Source organism: Gymnogyps californianus, chromosome 2, assembly GCF_018139145.2.
Source record: "Gymnogyps californianus isolate 813 chromosome 2, ASM1813914v2, whole genome shotgun sequence".
Taxonomy (NCBI): Eukaryota; Metazoa; Chordata; class Aves; order Accipitriformes; family Cathartidae; genus Gymnogyps; species Gymnogyps californianus.
In genome coordinates, this window is record NC_059472.1 from 167,239,695 (window position 1) to 167,259,794 (window position 20,100).

General features: G+C 41.8%; 1 protein-coding gene across 1 annotated transcript in view; it reads right to left on the bottom strand.

Moving 5' to 3' along the window:
• Positions 1 to 20,100, bottom strand: part of SCAP (SREBF chaperone) — a 64,105-nt gene that overhangs the window by 42,921 nt on the left and 1,084 nt on the right.

Consider the following 20,100-nt stretch of genomic DNA (forward strand, 5'->3'; position numbering starts at 1 on the left):
AGACGTCAGGCACCGCTGCCGTGAGCTGCTGGTCAGAGAGAACATGCAGGAACGGAGCTAGGAACCAAACCGTCTGAAAGGAAGGAAGAAAAGGAGCTTAGCAGTAGAAGAATTAAGCAGTACTCCGAGGAGATGCCAAAATGCCAATTAGAAAAGAAGGATTGAGGCTAGCTGTCAGCAACGTGGTCTTAAGGGAAGTGCTCTTGGACACAGACTGAAGCACTTTCAGTGCTTTAACTATTAGCAACACACCAGTAACAAGAGAAGAGACCAGAATAGGCTTTACAGCTAAGACAATCTAAAGAAAGTTATTTTTGCATGGGGAATGAGGGAGGGAAGTGTAAGTAGCCACAGTTCAGAAGACTAAGCCAGAGTACACTACTCAGTAAAATAAACTGATGCAGATACTTCTTGTCAAAACTTATTTTGACTTGACTGTAAGACTTATGACTAGGCCATTTACCGAGTGCAAACTGAATTGCAGATGTCAGAAGTGGTCAACTTAAACTTGCAATTTGATTTACAAAGTATAAAAAAATGCAATGTAGAAAGCCCTAAGAAAAGGTTAAGATAATACATTAAAATAAAGCACAAACCAAATTTCTAGGAAAGATGGAGCAGAAGAAACCTACCCTCTCACTTTTTTTTTTTTTTAAATCTCAGGCTAAATGCAAAGCATGTGGTTCACAACAATGTTCTGAGAAGCAAAAGACTTGGATGCAAGACAGATTTTTTTTCCACACAGTTCAAAGCTATGATTATCCAAGATTATTATATTTTTATCTGAGAGGAAATAAATACATTTTTCCTGGCTTCTCCAGAATAAGACTGGGACAATAAGGAGACCCAAAGCATATGAAATCAGTCATTTTGTCCACCGGAAAACACCATTAATGATTGCGCCAAAGAACTCAATACAAGACCTAAACCCAGGCTACCCATTAAAACCAGCTGGTCATTTGACATTTTGAACAACCCACCTTCACCATCTTGAATGTAAAGAATACTAGAGGAGAAGGTCTGATAGGTTCACACAGGCAAGAAATCCATTAAGGGTTTTTATACATATCTGGCTTAGGAATTCTGTAAGCCTCAAATATTTAGAAGCTGGGGGAGGTATCACAGGTGCTGTTTTGTTTTATATTCTTTCCTAAGCATCCACTTTCAGCTATATGGGAGAGAGCATATGGGGGAAGACAAATCCTAAGTACAGCCATTATGCTTTTAATTTCAGATTAATTTCTATTTAATGCCCACAGGACTATTTTACAATGATCTACCTATTTTTTCCCCCCAGTAATGCAACTAAAAATAATTATACTTTGAGCAACAGAAGCACCAGTACATTGGCCTAATGACCAAATGGAAAACCTGGATAAATATTTTCGTCATACCTTTTAGCAAGGCACTACATCTTTCCATAAGAATCAATATCACTTTCTTAGCTGTAGGCAATTTCAGTTTGCCTGCAGTCCAGCACCAGCGTGAACGTTCCAGGATTTTGGGAGATGGGAGGGATGAGAACTGTGCTCTTGCTGCCTGGAGAACTTGCAATGCAAGGAGTAAGGCTGACAAGCTAGCCAAAATGCTATACATTGCATTCACACGGAATAGAAAGGTTTTATCTTATAGAATCAGTTAGGTTGGAAAAGACCTTTACGACCATTGAGGCCAACCGTTAACCTAGTCACACAGAGAACCTAAAATACGGTACCCCGCAAAGGAACAGACGCATGGCATATAAGAATACGTTTAGAAGTTGTAGAGATTACATCAGAAAAAGTTCAGGTTTTAACCTTTAGCTTGTTTTGGTCCAGCGGCAAATATGACCTGTTCAAATCAAGTCCAAGGCAAAGGTAAAAAAAAAACCAAAAAACAAACCAAACATTAAAAAATTGTTTTTAAAGGTGCACTGAAATCACCAGAAACATGGACTTTCTATTCTAGATCTCAAGAGTGAGGAGAAAAATAAATAAATTTTAATTTAAAATTTCAATGACAAAGCCCTCTTCCAGAGCTGTTCATAGAGTGGGAAATAACGCAGAAAATCCCTGTGTACACAAGCCTACTACTCAGAACAGACCACTGAAAATAATAATCAAAATATACCTTTTGAATATATGGCAGTAACTGAACTGAAAATCCACAGTCTGCGTTACCAGAATTGGAAAGGAAGTTGCAAACAAGTATATTAGAACTGAAAAATTCAGGGCTTCATCTCACTGGTGATTTTTCTCAGCATGAGTTGCGCAAGAGCTAAAGCGCGTTATGTTGGGGCTCACACAGACAGATCGTATCCCTAATCTAAGGGCAGAAGACAAAAAGCAAACATGAAATAATCCTTAAAAGCAAAGCCAACACCGAGCACACTACAAAACCTCTGGTTTTCAGCACCCAGCCTCCATGGCTGTCCCATCACAACAGAAGATCTGATCCCTTGTGACAGGACGCAAACTAACCTGATTGCCCAGCCTAAGCAAGCAGAGAGGGGAAACAATGAATATGCTTCATATCAGCCCCATTTACATTAGTAATTAAGTTTATGAATGCTGCAAGTGCAAGAATTGGAATTATGATAAAAGCTTCAAGCACTAGAAGGCAGTTGGACTAGATGGTCATTGTAGGTCCCTTCCAACTGAAATATTCTATTCTAATCAGTCACAGAAGTGGGGAGGAGGCAAAAAAGCCCCAAGTGTAGACTACTTAAAAATTCAAGTGGATATACATAACATACACAACATAAAGCATAGGTCAAACATGAAGAAAAATTCTCATCCCTAAGAGACAGCATCACAGCGGCAGCGTTCGGAACAAGGAAGGCTTCGATGGACACTGCCCTGGCAAAGCTGGGCCACTTCTGCTTCCCCTGCTGCCTTCTATGGGCAGCTGGTCTTTGGCCTGGGACAGACCTCGAGAACCAGTTTCCTCGCACGCTGGGCAAACACCATCCTGGCTTCATCCCCACAGTTCAAGTACATGGCATTTGATTCTCCACCTTTACCTTAACGTGCAAATAAACCACCATTTCTGATGCACACAGGTCTCTACAGCAACAGCTCCTCCCTGTAACTAATCAGTGACCTGGGTGTCCACAAAAACTTGGGTGTTGCAGTCTAGAAAGAAATGACCGAGCAGATCTGATCTTGCTGTAGGGCTGGGTGTCAGGATTGCACCATCCCTCTGATCCCCGTTCTATGAGTAACTTGGGAACAACACATATATTCTACTTTTGTGGCAGAAATATGGTCGTGACTGGCTCTTTGACCAGCCTCACCTTCCAACAGCAGTGTCGGTTATTAGCATTGCACTGGGAACTGTTTCTACTAATTGCGAAGAGGAGAACTTCGTATTTACTTGCTTCACCTGATGTGAAACATCACCATTCATTAAGAAGAAAACATTAAGCATTCCAAAGCTGATATTTGCTTATTAGGTTTTTTGGGGTTGCACATTACATTCTGAAATCTTTATTAACTTCACGCTACAACAGCACTCATAAAAGTTAAAAGCAGGAACCATTCCTATTCAAAGTCATTTTTGCAAACAAAGATTAGCTAACTCAAAATAAACCCACTCAGAGTATTTCTTTCAGAATTATCTGCATGACTGCAAGTCCAAGACAAAGTTTGACTGGAAGCAAGAGGACATCAGGATGTTTCCTTAACCTTGCAACAGTATGTTGCACTCCTGGATCACTTCAGGTACAAGCGACAGATACACAATGAAGTTCAGAGATAGATCATAGGAAAACAAAAGCAAACAGCAGGCTTGAAAGAGCAAGGTTTGGCTTTTAAAGTCTCTTAACTTCCAAACTAAGTTACACATTAAGCAATTGCTTCAACTCTCTAGTCCTTCCTTCCATTTACAGAAGCGTAAAACATTATTATTGCCAGGATTACACAAATTCAGCTATACATGAGTGTGATTTCAGTTAAGATGCTTTCCCCACCCACACACATCCAATTCCAACGTTTCGTGTATCCGCAGCACTTTCCATGGTAACTATTACCCGGGGGCTGGCTGGGGCAGGGGTGGGATGGGGGAGCGAGGATCGAGGGCCTGTGCGGGGAGTGTAGGTCTGGGAAGGACACCCTGCACCAAGGTTACTCATCCACACCTCGAGAAACAGATTTTTCAGTGCAGCCTTGCAAACGTTTCATGTGAGACGCAACACAACGCTAAGGTCACAAATCTGTCACAAACTGGAAATTCAGTGCTGCAGCAGTGCTACAGACAGAAAACAGTTCAGGTTCCAACAAATTCACAACACCCAGAGAGCTGCAGAAGAGTGAATTAATCTGCCTTGTGAACAGAATCTTTTCCCCCATTCTTGTGTTACAGAGAGGAGAAAAAGCAATTGCTGAAACAATCCGATTGCCATAGTCTGATGGGTGATTTGCTGCAAACCACAGCAGATTACATTGTATAAGGGACTAAGTACACTTCACAATCAGGGTGCTACAGACCCGCATACATACCACAGCTCAGCTGGTGAGAAAGCACGGTACCAAATCCCGACAATCTTGATAGCCCATGACTAGTTGATGTAGTAGCATGAGCCAGGTGAAGACGAGATGCCAGAGCTAGTGTCCTCCACTGCTGCCCAGCGTCCCTCGCTCTCCAGCCCACAGGAGCTGTTCTGCTAAGTCCTCCAGGCAGTTTTTTCAGACAGCCTAGCTGTTACGCCACGCAGGTCAGAAAACCACAGCGCTTCTCAGCTGGAATGCTGTTTCCCTCTGAAGCCCCTTCCCTCACCCACAGACAGGAAGGGTAATACAACTAAAAACTGAATTTTTTTCTGACACCATGTTATACAGCACATCCTTGCACTTTTTTGGGTGTACTACACCCTCTGACACACACACACTTGCAGATGAGTTTCTCAAGTAGCCAAAAACTCCTCTCATACGTAACGCTGCAACTCCAGAAGAAGGGCTTCTACCATCTCACCAAGAAAAAGCACAATCATTTATTTGCTATTTGTTCACAACGCGAGACAGGCAGAGAGAATATTACATGCCTACAACACTTTTAGAGCCCCAAGGCTACCTTTTGTCAAGCTGATCCTTAGCCTGATTAGAAAGTGTGTTATGTTATATACCACTTAATATACTCCATGCTGACTGCTGTCATAAGACAAAGCAACTTTTCAACCGGAATTAAGCAGCAGCATCAGCGCTTAACAGCACTGCATCATGCCACCTGCTCCCTGACGCTCCCTCAGCGTACGCCAGCACAGCAGCTCTTCATCCAAAGCCCTCCTAAAAACCAATTCTGGCTCGCCATAACTTCTAGCTAGCTGACAGTAGGTCAGGCTCCTCTATTTCCCACCTGCCCGAGAGCTGAACAGATGATTCACTTTCTCCTTCCAAAGCTTTTCTCTAATGAGGAGCTTGTGGTGGCCAACTCTGCACCAGGTAATGAAGTTGCACTGAAGCTGAACCCAGACAGTTTCACAGACATCGCAGCACGGCGGAGGTTGGCAGGGACCTCTGGAGATCACCCAGGGTGACCTGGGGCAGGTTGGTCAGGGCCATGCCCAGTCAGGTTTCGAGTACCTCCACCGCTGGAGACTCCACAGCCTCTCTGCAACTGGTTCCAGTGTTTGACCACAAGAAAAGGGCAGATGCCAAGGTGTTCTCCAGAGGTTAGTCCCCCGGCATGTTGTATAAAGCCTCTACACAGAAAGACTTGCACTGCCACTTCACACATGCAGCAGTGTTCACTAAGCACACATCTAATCAGTCTTAATATGACACTTTTGGTAGCCCACTATACAGTTCTACAAGCTTCACTAAGGCTAAGAAATATAGCGCAAGATCTCTGCATACATACAGCAGCTTTCTCATCCCCACCTGTACCAGCACATGAGGTTTGCAACACTCAGACACAGGACCAGAACAGCCTCTTACATTTCCTTACTAAATGAGTATATGACCAAGAGAGTCCAAACTAAGGTAATATTAAACAGTGCCTCAAATGCAAGAAGAAAGAGGTGGCTGTTCCATAGTATTCTGGATGCTGGAACGGTTATACTTTCTTGCAGAACTCCTACTGTTGCTCTGGTTTGCTGGGTCTACTGCAAATTCTTACAAAAAACAAGACTGACCAGCAAAGGAAAAAATGCAGAATTTCTTCTTGCAGGAGAAATAAACTCAAACTTACAGATGGTGAATGACACTACTTTTCCCAAGACAAAAGCTTTTATCTCACTTAACAATAGCTACATGCTCCAAATTCTTTACATTTCTGCCTGAAAGCATTTTACAGCCTTCACAGAAAGCCTCCCTTTACCACTGAAGTGCAGGAAAACGCAGCTCTTGTATGTAGATAGCAGCAGCTCAGACAACACAAGCTCACTGTAAGCTTAGAGGCAAAATTACGAAATGTATGAAAACTTTTCCCTTTACAATAAGCAGTAACCTGTTCTTTTAAAGTATATTCAACATCTCAGGCTTCCACAAAATGTTCTTGAATCAGGCCTTAGCATTAGGTGTCATAAAAACATACGACTGAGCTAGTGAAGAGGGGAGGGGGAAAATAAGAAGAAAAAACAAAATCACTGTTCTGTAGTAATTTTTCTTGCACTTCAATACATAAAATACTGTGCTCCATCTTTTTGCCTATAGCAAAGTCCTATACCTAAACTTTCAACATAACTTTTAACCCAGCATTTTCCATTTAAAACACCGAGCTTGGTAAAATAGGAATGGATCCAACATGGTTCTTCTGTCCCCCCAAACCTCTACTACCAGCCACAGCATCCCCATTGGGACTTAACATTTCAAACGCATGACCTGTCTCTCCAACATACCTGTTCTTTAGGAGGGGAAGAGCACATCACATCACTGTAGCAGCCCCAGATCAGATGCAGAATTTCAGAAGCTTTCCTGCCAAGGCTGTGTATTTGGGGAAGGACAGGGGAGGAACAAAGGGGAAAGAAGAAAGAGTTTACTAAAAATTAGGATTTATAAAGGTCACTCAGTCGCTCTCTGCTGTTGCCAACAGAGCAGATCAATTTGCTTGCTGTTCTGTCAGCACCTGAGGGCAAGGCGGGCATATGGACCATTAGCAATAATTCACCCTCCCAGTGCTGCAGTCATTTGCCATGTATCCATCAATCCAACACAGGCTCCCCGGAGACAGCAGAATCAGAGTAGCAACCTTCTGCCTTCAAAGTTACCACAAACCAAGTGGAAACAGCAGGATCGATGTTGCTAGAGACAAAATTAGCCAGACTACTTCAAATTTGTACTGTCAAATGAGAAAAATTTTTATCTGGGCTCCAGTTAAGATCTTGAGCCACAGAACAGAGGGTCCATAGAGGACAATGCCTCTTTCATATCCATGTGCCACCTCCTCCACATGGCAGCACTTCCACAGCCTACAGGGACATATTCACACACACACACATACGGACTACAGGTATTTCATGCATTCCTGGGCTATACCCAGGACATACAAAGCAGAAAAGCAAGAGTAATAACCAATACCGAGTCTACTGTCTGATTTACAGTCTCCACTCGACCTGCAAATATCTCTCTGACCTCTTTTCAGTCCTCACTACAGCTATGATTTCATGACAACCCCAGAAACTCAGCACCACAAACACCCCCCTGAAAACAAGAGAAATCAAAAAGTTTCCCTGCAGATGCAGAAAACAGCCAGATGTTAGATCACTCACACACCAGCAAAGAAAAAACTGATTTTCTTGCCCTTTGTTGGACTGTAGAGATGCTTCATATCCTCGAGACGCTAGAAGCTATCACCGCTGCGATCCCCTCAGTAAAATGACTGGTGTCAGCTGCTGCAGGAGCTCTCGCATCCCAGCATCAGCAAAAGGGAGAAGGGAAAGGAAGAGAGGAACAGCCCTCGGGAACCCAATTCTCCCACTCTTCAGCAAGTGTGGACTCTCCTCCAATGATGGCCAGGGATGAAGCATTCTTCTGAAGACTTCAGAGGTGGGAAAACAAGAAATAGGCTCAAAACACTAACCTCCCTTCATAGAAATGCTACACAATCAGCTCTAACACCAAGTTCCTATTCTCCACTTGCATTCCCATGAGAAGAATAACGTGCTTTGTGCTGTGAAAGGACACAGAGGTCACGGGGGAACAGAATACTTCCTATGGGAAAATCATGACCAGTGCACTAACCTCCTGGAGGCTGGTGTCTGGAATGGGTTAATCCTGACACCGCTCTTTCAGAAACACGGCTCCAGAACAGCCTGTATGTTCTTCATAGAAGGGTACTTTTCATATTCAAAAAGCAGAAACTCTTCAGTAAATTAAATTTCAGGCTGCCTTCCCTCCATTCCAGCTATATGGCCAAAACAGTATTTAAAGTCTGAACTGAGTTTTTGAACCAGACTTCAATACACAAAAATGTGCATCTAGCCCAGGATAACCAGGCACGTGCATCCTCAGCGCAAGTCTCACCTTCCTCTGGTCAGAATGTGGTCAGAAACAAGCTAGTTTTGACGGGAGCTGAACCTCTGAGTTCTCAATAGTACAATATAACGGTACAATATTGCATTACGAGGATCAAACATGTCCAACATACCCTTCCTTTCTCATTTATCCTTCTCTGAAGACATTTCAAAGCTCTTTGCACCGGTCTAATGTTTGGACTGTGTCCTCTAAACTTGCTTGGCAACTCATTTCCCTCAGTCAACTAAAAGAAATAAACATACCACCAAACCAAACAAAAGCATGCTTGCCAGGAACTTAAGAGGTTTAAAGATGAAGGAGTTACACACATCTTGATACAAAGTTCTGTACAAATTAACAGTAGCCACTCACTTCCTTCTCACCTTTTCGCGCGTTTTCCTCCCCCTACAATATTCATTTATGGTTTGAGACTTTAAAAATCCAGAAGTTAATCTGAAACAGACTTCATTTTGCAAGTGGTATTTCACTCATTTTACAAATTTTAATCATATCTTGAAATGCTTGAGTAGCAACAATGACAGAGAAACACTGCCACAAAGATTCAAAAAGAAAGCACATAAATAATCTTAACATCCCAGATAATATGTTATCTGCTATGAAAGAAGAGACTGACATGCAAAATAAGTTTCCAAACCTATTTGCAGGACATCTTTTGGACTTTTATGCCACAAGAGAAGAACCTCAGCTAAACTCTTACTTAAGAATAATAATTCATTGAATGTAGTTTCTATCAAATGTCCTTTCTTTCTTCCTAAAATACCTCCAACAGCATTAGACAACAACTTATTGGTGCGGATGAAATGACAGGATGTTCCACGTGAAGAAGCATAAAACACAGAAGTCTGGGATATGTAATAAAAATAGAAAGTATCCCAATTTAGAAAAAACCCACAACTTCAGAATTTACTCTTTTTGCATCCAGTCAAAAGAAGCTTACTCGCTTATTAAGTGTATTGACAGCTTAACAAACACAAAAAACCATTTCCCAATCCCTTCTTCCTGACCACAGAGTTCTTGCCCAACCTAGTTCTTGTTAGCAATGATCTGGTCTCCACTGACAATTTACTACACAGAAAGAAACACGATCATACGAGACAGCTTCTCCCTTAAAATATGGGTTTAGCCTGTTTTAGCATCATTTATTACAATTTCAGAAATGTTATTAGTATATACGTCACGCAGGGCAGGTGATGGAGATACATGATAGAAAACCTGCAAAATTACTTAGGACAAGAAGAAGAGATGCAGGATATACACCATAGAGAGAATCCCCAAATTCAATTTCCAGTTTTGGCACTAAGCTGATGAGCAAATTTTGGGCAAAAAGCTTGTCCTCTCTAGACTCATTTCTCCCTAGTCTGTAAAAGGAAAGTAAATTATACTGACTCCATTAAAAAACACTGTGAAATATAAAGCTAAGAATCACAATTCAAAAGCTGCTACTGTAAATATTAGGAAGATACGCATCAAACTCTTACTTTCTTCACAGTTTCACCAGACCATGCTTTTCTAACGAGCATGCCAAGCAGCATGTCAATTATCAGCCAGATAAAGTCTGTACGCCCTCCAGAAAGCAATTGCTTCATCTGTCAGTGAACTATTCAGAGGATTTCTAGCTAAGGTGGATTTTTTCCACAATACCAATCTATCACCTGCAACTGAATTTTGAAAGTGCAACCACAATGTTCTATTTTTTCCAGGCCTTAGGCAACTGAGTACTAAACTCCTACTCTAATGAGATAAGAAGGCAAAAGAGACAAATCAGATTGCAGTGTTTGGCTTTTAATTTAATTCTGAATTTTTTACTACAGAAAATAGACATTTACTTAGATAAATAGAAGTCCACAGTTATAACACTATAATTAAAAACTACCAGGAGTTTTGGAAAGGATATAAACTCTCAAGTGCCATGCAATACACAAACTTTAAACAATGGTAGTTAGAATGTCTTTCAAAAAAGACTTTTTCAAATGCCTCGTAAACCTCCTCCACCATCTATTAGCAATGACTGTACTGAACTGTAAAGTGGCGATTCCTTCATTTTAGCAAAAAAGTTATTGAGTTCAGAACTGGCCATCCAACACATTTTACACTGAACTTCTCTATCAGTAAGATCAACACCAATTCATTATTATTCAGTCCACTAAAGGTTCTCCCAACGTTATTTTTGCTGTATGGTTAGTTCTGTAGCTAGTACCTTGTCAGCCAAGCTCAACGCAGGTGGTGTGGCTTTAGTACACTTCTCCCTGTTGGTACTGTCATGGCAGGGCATACAGAACCCGGCTGTAGTGTAATTCCTTAAAAGGTTCAGCAGAAATAAAAAAGAACAAAGATTTGAGCTATCATCTGGTTAGACAGCATTAGGTCTGATTTCCTTCCTGTGTGGCACCACCTCAACAGGATCAGACCTAAGCAGTACTTGAATTAACTCTCTATTTAAAACTCCCAACAAACAAAGCACAGAGAAGCAGGTTTGGACAGTGGCTCTGCTTTTACAAGAAAATCTCATTTGACAACTAAAGTTGTATCTTTCCAGGAATAACAGAGTTGCAAATAAAAACCCACTGCTTTGCATAACAGCAAAGGGGAAAAAAAAGGTGGGAGGGTGGAACTACATTAAAAAAGTGTGTTTAAAAAAAACTTAAGAGGAATTAGAAAAGCAATCTGTTTGGAGGTGACAGAGGCTACTTAGAGATACTACATGGGAAGCTCAGAAGAAATGCCTATCACGTATCAAAAAATTCAGTGAAGAGTTGCAGACGCTGTGTCCAAATGAGGAAAATATAGCGAGAGGTTCTTGCACGCTATGCATGAGAACATTATACAGCAGGTCAAAAAGGTGTCTGAGGAACTGCCGGGAAGAGGCATAAGAACTAATAATAAATGCTAATTCAGATAACCTGAGCAGCAAGCCTCCAGAGAGTCTGTAAGGCCAACAGATGATCAGGATATAGAGGGAGAACACAGAGAGAACAGAAAACCACAGAAGAAAAGCTAAATAAAATTTGAATTTATCTTCACAGAGGAGAAGTTACAGGGGGGGAGGAAGCTTCCATGCTGAAATCCTCTTAGGACAGACATCAGGCTCTATCACAGCTTGGCGTGTCAGTGAAGGGGTTACAGAACGAGACATTACACCAGCCAGGGTCCCAGACCAGAGGGTATTATTGCAAGAGACCCAGAGGAACTCCAACACCAAACAGCTAAAGTAACACGTAACCTTTTGTCCCAATATGGTTGCTGAAAGGTGAAGTATTCTTCCTACTTTTACTATGGAATATCTGGGAAACTACAGATCACTAAGGCAGATATTCTAAAGAAATTGGTAGAAAATAGCAAACAAAATTGTTTGATGGAAGGAGAGTTACCAGACATTGAGGAAGTCAGCTTCACAAATCTGTTTGACTTCTCCAGAGGAATAAACAAGCATATAGATCAGAGAACCAATTTAGAAAGTCTACCTAGACTACTAAAAATGTGTTCAAGAAAACTCCCTACAGGGGGACTTCTAAAAAAACTAAGCTGTCATGTGATAAAGGGGAAGGGCCTTCATATGGATAGAAGTTGATCATAAGAGAGGTTAAAAGAGGATCGTAACAAATGTCTGATTCTTTTAATAGAGGGAGGTATCAGACAGTCCCATAGGGAACTGTGCTGTTTGACGTATTCCCGATTTCCCTGGAAAAAAGGTGCAATGTTGACATAAATAACACGTTCAGTTGTCTGTTATTCATGGTGCCAAAGATCAGGCCTACTGAAGAGCTGGCAGGAAAAACTCCACACCAAGTGACCGGGCAACAAAATGAGAGACTGCCAATGAACGGTACATGATGCATATGGGGAAAACAATGTTACACAGACAGGAATGCATTCTCGACTGGCTATCACCACTCACGAACAAGGTCCTGGGGTCCTAATCGTTAATTCTCTGAAATTGTGAACTCAATGCAGTCAAAAAAAGCAAACTGCATATTAGGAATCGTTAAGAATGGAATGGAGAACAAACAGTAATCATTACATTAATATGTAAATCTGTGCTATGCACACACTAAGTGCTACACACAGTTCTGGTCATTCTTCCTCTTCCTCCTCATCTCAAAAAGGACACGCAGGAGAATTCAAAAAGGTACAGAGAAGTTCAACAAGGATGATCAAAGATATGGAGCAGCTTCCGTAAAACAAAAAAGTATGGGAAGACTCTGCAACCTGGAAAGGATTTTATCAGCAAATGGATACAAGGGACTTCTCTAACAGAGGTGATGTGAGGAAACTGAACAGGGGAGGGCTGCCTCTTTCAGTACAGGAATAATTCAGCATCAAACGAAACTACAAAGTGGCAGCTCAAAATAAACACACAGTTAAACTGTGGAAATCTTTACCCCAGGACATTGTCTATGTCATATGGGTTAAAAAAGCAAGCGGACAAATTTTTGGAAGAGTGAGCCATGAAGCACTATTCAGCACAAAGCCAAGGCATTCCTCTGGCTCGAGAAGCCCCTCGGCCACAAGCCACTTCTCCTGAACATCGCACTGGCTGCCAGTATCCAACATATTTGTCTTGTTTGTACACTCTTCCCCTGTACTAAATACTGTCCACACTCAGAAACCAGCTACTAACCTAAAGAGACCGTCAGTCTGACCCAGCAGCTGTCCTTATGCAATGCATCTCACGTGATCACTTTTGGAATAATCCGCTTCTTTTTGTTAATCAATGTAGCTGCTTTACAACAAATGGCTAGGGAATCACTTTCTCCTAAAAATACCAAAAGACTGATGCAACACCCACATGCAATTACATATCAGAGCTTTACCATTAAATCCACCTCTCACTTCAACAAGAGCATGCTGGCCTGTTGCAGTATGCCCCAACTCAGTGGCCAGGCACAAACACTGAGGAATTCGATCAACTCTTCACTCCCTGGCTGCTCGGGAAGTTCCTGACTCCAGCTGTAGAGAAATTAACTCCAAGATACAAACAGTAACCAACAAAGAGCATCTTTGATCTTTTTTAGCATATACCTTGTCTATATGAATGCACTGGTCAGGCATTTTAAACCCAGATTTTAAAATTTCTGAAGTATGGGGAAAATTCATTTCCATAAAAATAATATGGACTCCAAGTGTTAATTAGGTGTTATTTACCTTCTTGTAGGTCTTAATCAAGCTCCATCGCTGTAATATAAAGTAGCTGTGCCTACATTTGTACTTCCTTCTGAACGGTGTCATCTGCTTGGCTCTTTCTGTAACAATCACTACAGCCTGCGTATCACTGCAGCTCTTCATGCAAGACTTCCGAGAGGAGTACACGAACAGCTCACCGAGTACAGACCTGTAATACGCTTGTCTTTCTACTACAGCTACTATTTCTACTAATGCCATTTTCTAAACCTCTCTACAAGATCAAGTTTAACATCTTAGCCCATGCCTCTTGTTTGTGATATGAAATATGTAGAACGCTTTTGGACGTCATTCATGAAGTGGTAACTTTGTCAGATCCATCCTCAGTGTCATTTCTGAAAAGTTTCCAAGTACTACATATATTATGGAGTAGCAATAAAGAGTCAAACCCCCCCAAAGCAGCCCTCACACCCTGCTAAAGCATGCAAATTGCAAAAAATCAAGATAAACACTTCCGCATAATGATGACAGCTTTCTGTGAAGCACACAAGGCCAGACACACATTTTTGCACTGAAGGACACAATCTTTTTCTTCCAGTTGACGTGCCTCGTGCCTCATTCTGTCCGCAGTGAAAGGCATTAACTGCAAGGCAGGCTGCCCTTCGCCTACTCCGCTTATCCTGCCCCAGCACTCACCCAGTCATGGTCAGAGACCCGCAGCGCAGGCAGCACAGAACAAACCTCGTTAGTAATTACAGCTCACGCGTGAGAGAAGACAGGGCTAGGACTTTGAGGGCTCTAATTCATGCACCTCACTCAGAGCACCACAAGTTATGCTCAAATTATTCCCAACAGATGTTTATCCAGCTTGTTCTTAAACATTTAGTTGGAGACTCTACAGCCACCCCAAGCAACGTACTCTAGTGCTAAGCTTTAGATAGTTTTTTTAACATTTTACCTGTGTCCCTCTCCGCTATTTAAACCCGTACTTCTGTGCTGTTCTCAGTGGGCATGGAGAACAGGACAGCCGCAGCAGCAATACTTGTAAGAGTAAATTCCTCGAGTCTCTCCTCGGTCTTCTCAGGGCACACAGCCTTCCCTGATCACGCTTTCCAGAGACTGACTGCTCTGCTTCATAGTCTCTCCACCTGGTTCATGTCACTTTTCCAGTGTCATACCAAAACCAGGTCACGGGGTGTCCCAGTGAAGCCTTACCGGCACTGGGTGGAACGGAAGGATTACCTCATAACCTGCCATTTATTTTCTGGTTTATATACCCAAACAAAACTTCTGCCTCCCCTCCTCCTTTCCCCCCAGGGGATCACTGGTCACCAGTGCAGGTGAAAGGTTCTTTTAATTCTGGATTATACCTAATCAATTATTCTAATGCCTGCAGCTGGTTATTTTTGCTTGAATACAAAACCTCACCACTGTCCTTATTGACCTGTAGCCAATTTTTCAGGCAACACTTAAGTCGTCAAATCCTTTTCTCCATTTCTAATCCTGTCATATAGCGTATTTGTAGTCCTTCCCTGCTTTGTGTCATTTACAACTTTAACATGCATAGTCTGTTCTACCACTCAAGTCATGAATGAAAACCCATAGCCCCCACAGTAACCCTCTCAATACAGCCTTCCGTTTTAACGAGATCTTTACTGGTACTCTAAGTATGTTCATTTAACCACGTTTGTCTCCATCCTATAGCAGCACCTTCTTAGGCTGTGTTTTGGTTTTTTTTAAATCTCACCTACTTGAGAATCTTATTACGACAAAAATTAAAACCTTACTGAATTCAAGATATATGAAAGCTTTTGTTTCTGCAGCCAGAAACAGACCTGACATCTTACCCTAGAAAGAAGTAAACTTGCTTTGCCAAGAAAGTACCTGTGGCAAACCAGCACTGGCTGTTATGTGCTCCCTGTAATCTTTCAGGTGCTTACAAATCATTTGACTACTTGCTGCAGGATTTTAAGATGACTACTACTCCCCATTCTCTTCTTCCCACTCTTTCACCTACGCAAACTGCTCGCTCTTCTCAAGTCTTTCAAAACATCACCTATTTTCCATTTCTCAAAAGACGCCTACTAAAGCTTTTAAGTTTTTTTTTAGTCTGTACTTTAAGTACACAGATGAAAATATCTCACTTAAATGACTGCTTGCAAACCTGCTCTTTCTTTTTTCCAGTCTGTCACTAGTATTAGTTGCTCACCAGCTGACTTTGGTCTTCAGTAAGAGTCAAAAGATACTGAACACTTCAGTTTCAGTGACACTGGACAGTAAGCTTTCCTCTATGTTCTTTCCTCCACCGTCTTATTACTATTAAGACACTCACAGAATAATTTGTGTATCCCTTGATGGCCTCTGATAGTCAGGTTTGATTTCTATCTTAATCCTTCTTACGTGGTCTTGCTACTCTTCAAACGAAAAACGGAAACGCCTCTCGGTTTGAATAACCCACATATTGCAGAAGTAAAGAAAGCAACGTTTGCAATTAGTACTTTAATAATATGATTTCTACTCAGCTCCAGCACTGCTTTTTTGAGACAAAGTTCACATAACTGGGAAGTACCTATAGCAGTCATTTATCATCACAACACACCCATCAGAGATTCACTCTTTTTGCCTCGAAAATTCTGCAGCTGCAATTACCCATTTACCTCACCAAATGAGTATCTGAAACTAGCATGACTTCTTTCCTGTTCCTTTATCTATAGCTGGGGCTCCTGTCCCTGCAAAGGATAGATTTCCTGGTTCAAAACTCTCCTTCAGGACAGAAATCAGAATTAGCCTTTAATTAGCTGTATTTAAAAAAAAAAAAAACCAAACCAAAAAAAACCCCCAGCAACAAAAACCTATTTAATTTAGGCCCATATATTCTGACTGTATGGTTTTGAGTTTTATTTCTCAAACAGATGGTCTTGTCTGTATATCTGAATAGCACCTTCTAGTGCAACTATTTTTTAAGAGATTGTGCCATGATAAATGCTTAACATCCATACTTCATTCAACAGTTTTACAGGGCAGGGAAAGTTAAATTGGACAATAACATTTTTTTAAAAGTGCCCATAACAGGCAAATATACTCCTCAGAAGGAAATGTAGTTCATTTAGCAGCCCACTACACCATTGCTTATGTTTAGGTCGCTGCTTCAGTCCTGGGTGCCACAGAGGCAGAGGGTTTCCAAAACCCTTCCCAGGTAAACCACAGCTACGTAAATACTTCTAGCAGACTTCTGCATTTTCCACGTACTGCTCCACTTCCCCACGCAGAGATGCAGTCCCTCCACCATGCAGAAACCGGTCCTGGCTCTGACTTTAGTGGAGGAAGGGCAGAAGAGCTTTTTTAGGTATCTTCCTTCTACAGCACTCTTCTGAAATTTGCATTGACAGCACAGAGGTTTCAAGCCCCTTTTGCGTCACCACCATTTTCATTGCTGCTCCCGCAGTCCTTTGAATTTAATTCAGCAGCTAGCTTTGGTGATCTCTGTTGATGCAACAGTAGTATCATTTTTCTGGTTTACCAAGATCACAGCTTATATTGGGTCATTTGCCTCCTAGAAGAAAATTCCCCCCAAAAAAACCTCAGAAATAGCTTTTGAGTAAGGCACCCTGTCACATTAAAAACACACTTCTATAAGAAAGTCCAGCTCTCACGGGCAGAAGTTTCCTGACTAACTGCAAATAGAGTTGGATCAAACTAAGTTTATGCATTAAGCACTATCATTTTCCTGAACAATACGTTGTGGAAACATCCAAAACAATAGTCTTCCCATTTCTGAAGGAAGACTTGGTTTCTGTCGTACCGGTTGGGAACCTTCTGACAGCTGTCAACAGAAGAGCTTCTAAAACTTCTGGGTTTGGCAGAAAAACACAAGTCTACCTTTGGCTCCCTGGGGAAAAATGCTTCCTGTTCCACACAGGCCCACTCTACAGCTCTCGAACGTTAGAGCTTCAGTGGTGCTTTCACTCTGAACTCTTGAACGCTGGCAGTTTTGGCTGTCTCCATCATCTAATTATCAGGTATCCTCTCACAGGCAGGATGCTAACGGTGACAGAAATAAGGGAGACAACGAACACAGACAACGAACACACCTCTGACCGCATAGTCCGTGAAACAGAAAGCAAAAATTAAGAGGTAAACTTCAGCACATATTTCCCTGCATCATTCCCTTAACAAAAACCGCCACCAAACCTGTAATCAGAACAGTTTTCATTATAAACAAGTAAGTCTGCACTTGAAGATCTTTCAGGCTTGAAAAGCGCCCTGAGAAGGCACAAGTGAACACAAGCATCTGTAAGGCGACTCATTTGCGTGGGATTGATTTTCAGCAGGTTCTAGGTTACAGAAGTAACATTTGGCAAGCCTGAATAAGCAAACTACCAGGACGCCCAACATCCGAGAAGGGAGCTTTTGTCATCTCCAGCATCACACAGAACTAAATATTTTTCTTTCTAATAATCACCAATTAGAAACTCAGGATCAGCAAAATCACTAAGCTCTTTCTTCCCAACAGCGAAACAATCCCCAAACTACGCTGTTAGACAACAAGTCTGAAAGTCTGACTCAGACATTGTCTTTTGAAAACAAACAACTATTATTCCCATGGCATCTTTATCACAATGGTCCATACAAGATTAATTCAGTTTTTACCAAAGAAATGCAACCCTCCTCCCCTCCTCATTCACCACCGCGCTCTCGCTGCAGCTGAAACTCACTCTTTTACTGGCAGGAGCCTTAGAATTTTATTTTCTTCCCAAGGGAACCCAGTTACACAGAAAGGACACCGTCCGTTCTGAAACACCGAGGCTGTGCCTTCACCTGAGGACACAAGTTAAAAGATTCACTTGAAGACAACCACCTTTAAGTCCCTGTTCCTCCACCTTCTTTTTGATATTTTGGTTGTGAGAAGTAATAGCTTACAGACGTTGAAACAGAAGGCTGCACTACAACAGAGCTGCCTAGCGTTCCTTAAGACCTTTCTTTCTCATCCTTTAACGCCCCGTACAAGTTTTGAAGGAACTATAACACAAGATATTACAGCTAAGGAATGCTTGTAAAGCTCAGCCTACATCTACCTCCGGTCTCGTTTTAGACTCAAGACCGAGTTCCTTGGGCCAAGCGCCATCGGTTCCTCCTTGCTAGTACAGCACCCGGCACAAAAGGATCGTGCTCCCCATCACCGGGGCTCTGTGCTGCCAGAGCACGCTGTAGAAAGTTCTTTGTAAAATGGGAGAAAGCTGCCTGCAGCTCCCTGGACAGACAGTCAAGGGAGGTCTGTCAGCTCCACGAGCGCGGCACAGAAAGCTGGCCGCAGCGAGAACAGAAAGGAGAATTCCCAGGTCACAAGATTTGCTGAAATTGCTGTACTGCTGCTACTCCCCTTCCACTCATTACTTACCACCTTCCGCTATAGACAGGTAAAACTATTTTTGTTCATCAAGCTGTACCTATTCTATTTTTTAAACTCTTTGCTCATCAGAGAGGAAAAAAAAAACCAAATTACTTTTCCATGCATAATTATATGAACTCTGACGACAGACAGGCCTAGCAACCCACTGAATGACAATAACATTGAATAACTCAACAGCTGTCTTCAGAGAGAGCTTGACGAATTCATTCATCACTGAGATTTTGACACTTAAAAAACTATTTTAATGCTCCTGAGACAAAACCTGATTCTTCTTTGCTCTTTTGTGATGCTATATTTGAATCACGTTTGGAAAAATAAACAGCATTGTACGAAGTTAAGCTTTGTAACTGAAAATACGGAGCAGAATTGTTTTGGTGGAAGGACGCGGGGGCTAACAGCACAGTTCTCAACTTGTCATACATTCAATGAAAATCTCAGGGTGTTTTCGTTTCTTCTGAATTCAAGTCAGCTAATCTCTTTTCTGCATTACACAACAGCTCGTGTAATCCTAAATTTATCATGCTAGTATGCTGTCATAACAGTTCTAGGTTTCACAAAGAGTGAGATCATGCCTCACCTTTGCTCCTTTCATGAAAGGAAACTTAATTTCTCTTGCAACAATCCTGAAAAATAAGCAGACATTGCATTCAGGAAATTTTGGCATTAAGGCAATGGTCCTTTCCTCGGAATTCTCCCAAATGCAAAACCACAACCACATCACTTCACGATTCAAACAGTTCCTCTGCTTGCTCATTATTTTTAGAAAATAATCTAGAAATGCTCACCTGGTCCCATACAAGGAAGTTGATTCCTAAATATTAACCAAACTCCAAAGACTAGGGCGATTAGCCAGAGTGAAAGATACTTGCAAGCACCACGCCGTCATCACAGAGCGAAGTCCCGATAAAACCAAAGCAGCGGAATAGTTCTGGTTCTGAAGTGGTCGGTAACTACCTACCGATGCACCAAGCAAACCTAGCAGAGTATTTTACTCCACATTTCAGCCATTCCCTTTATGTACTCAGTCATTTTTCTTCTTTTCTATAAAGCATGTTCTCCTGAGCTCCACGTGCAGCAGAGATGATTAACTCTTTCCTTCATCTCACCCTCTTTACTGCTTTA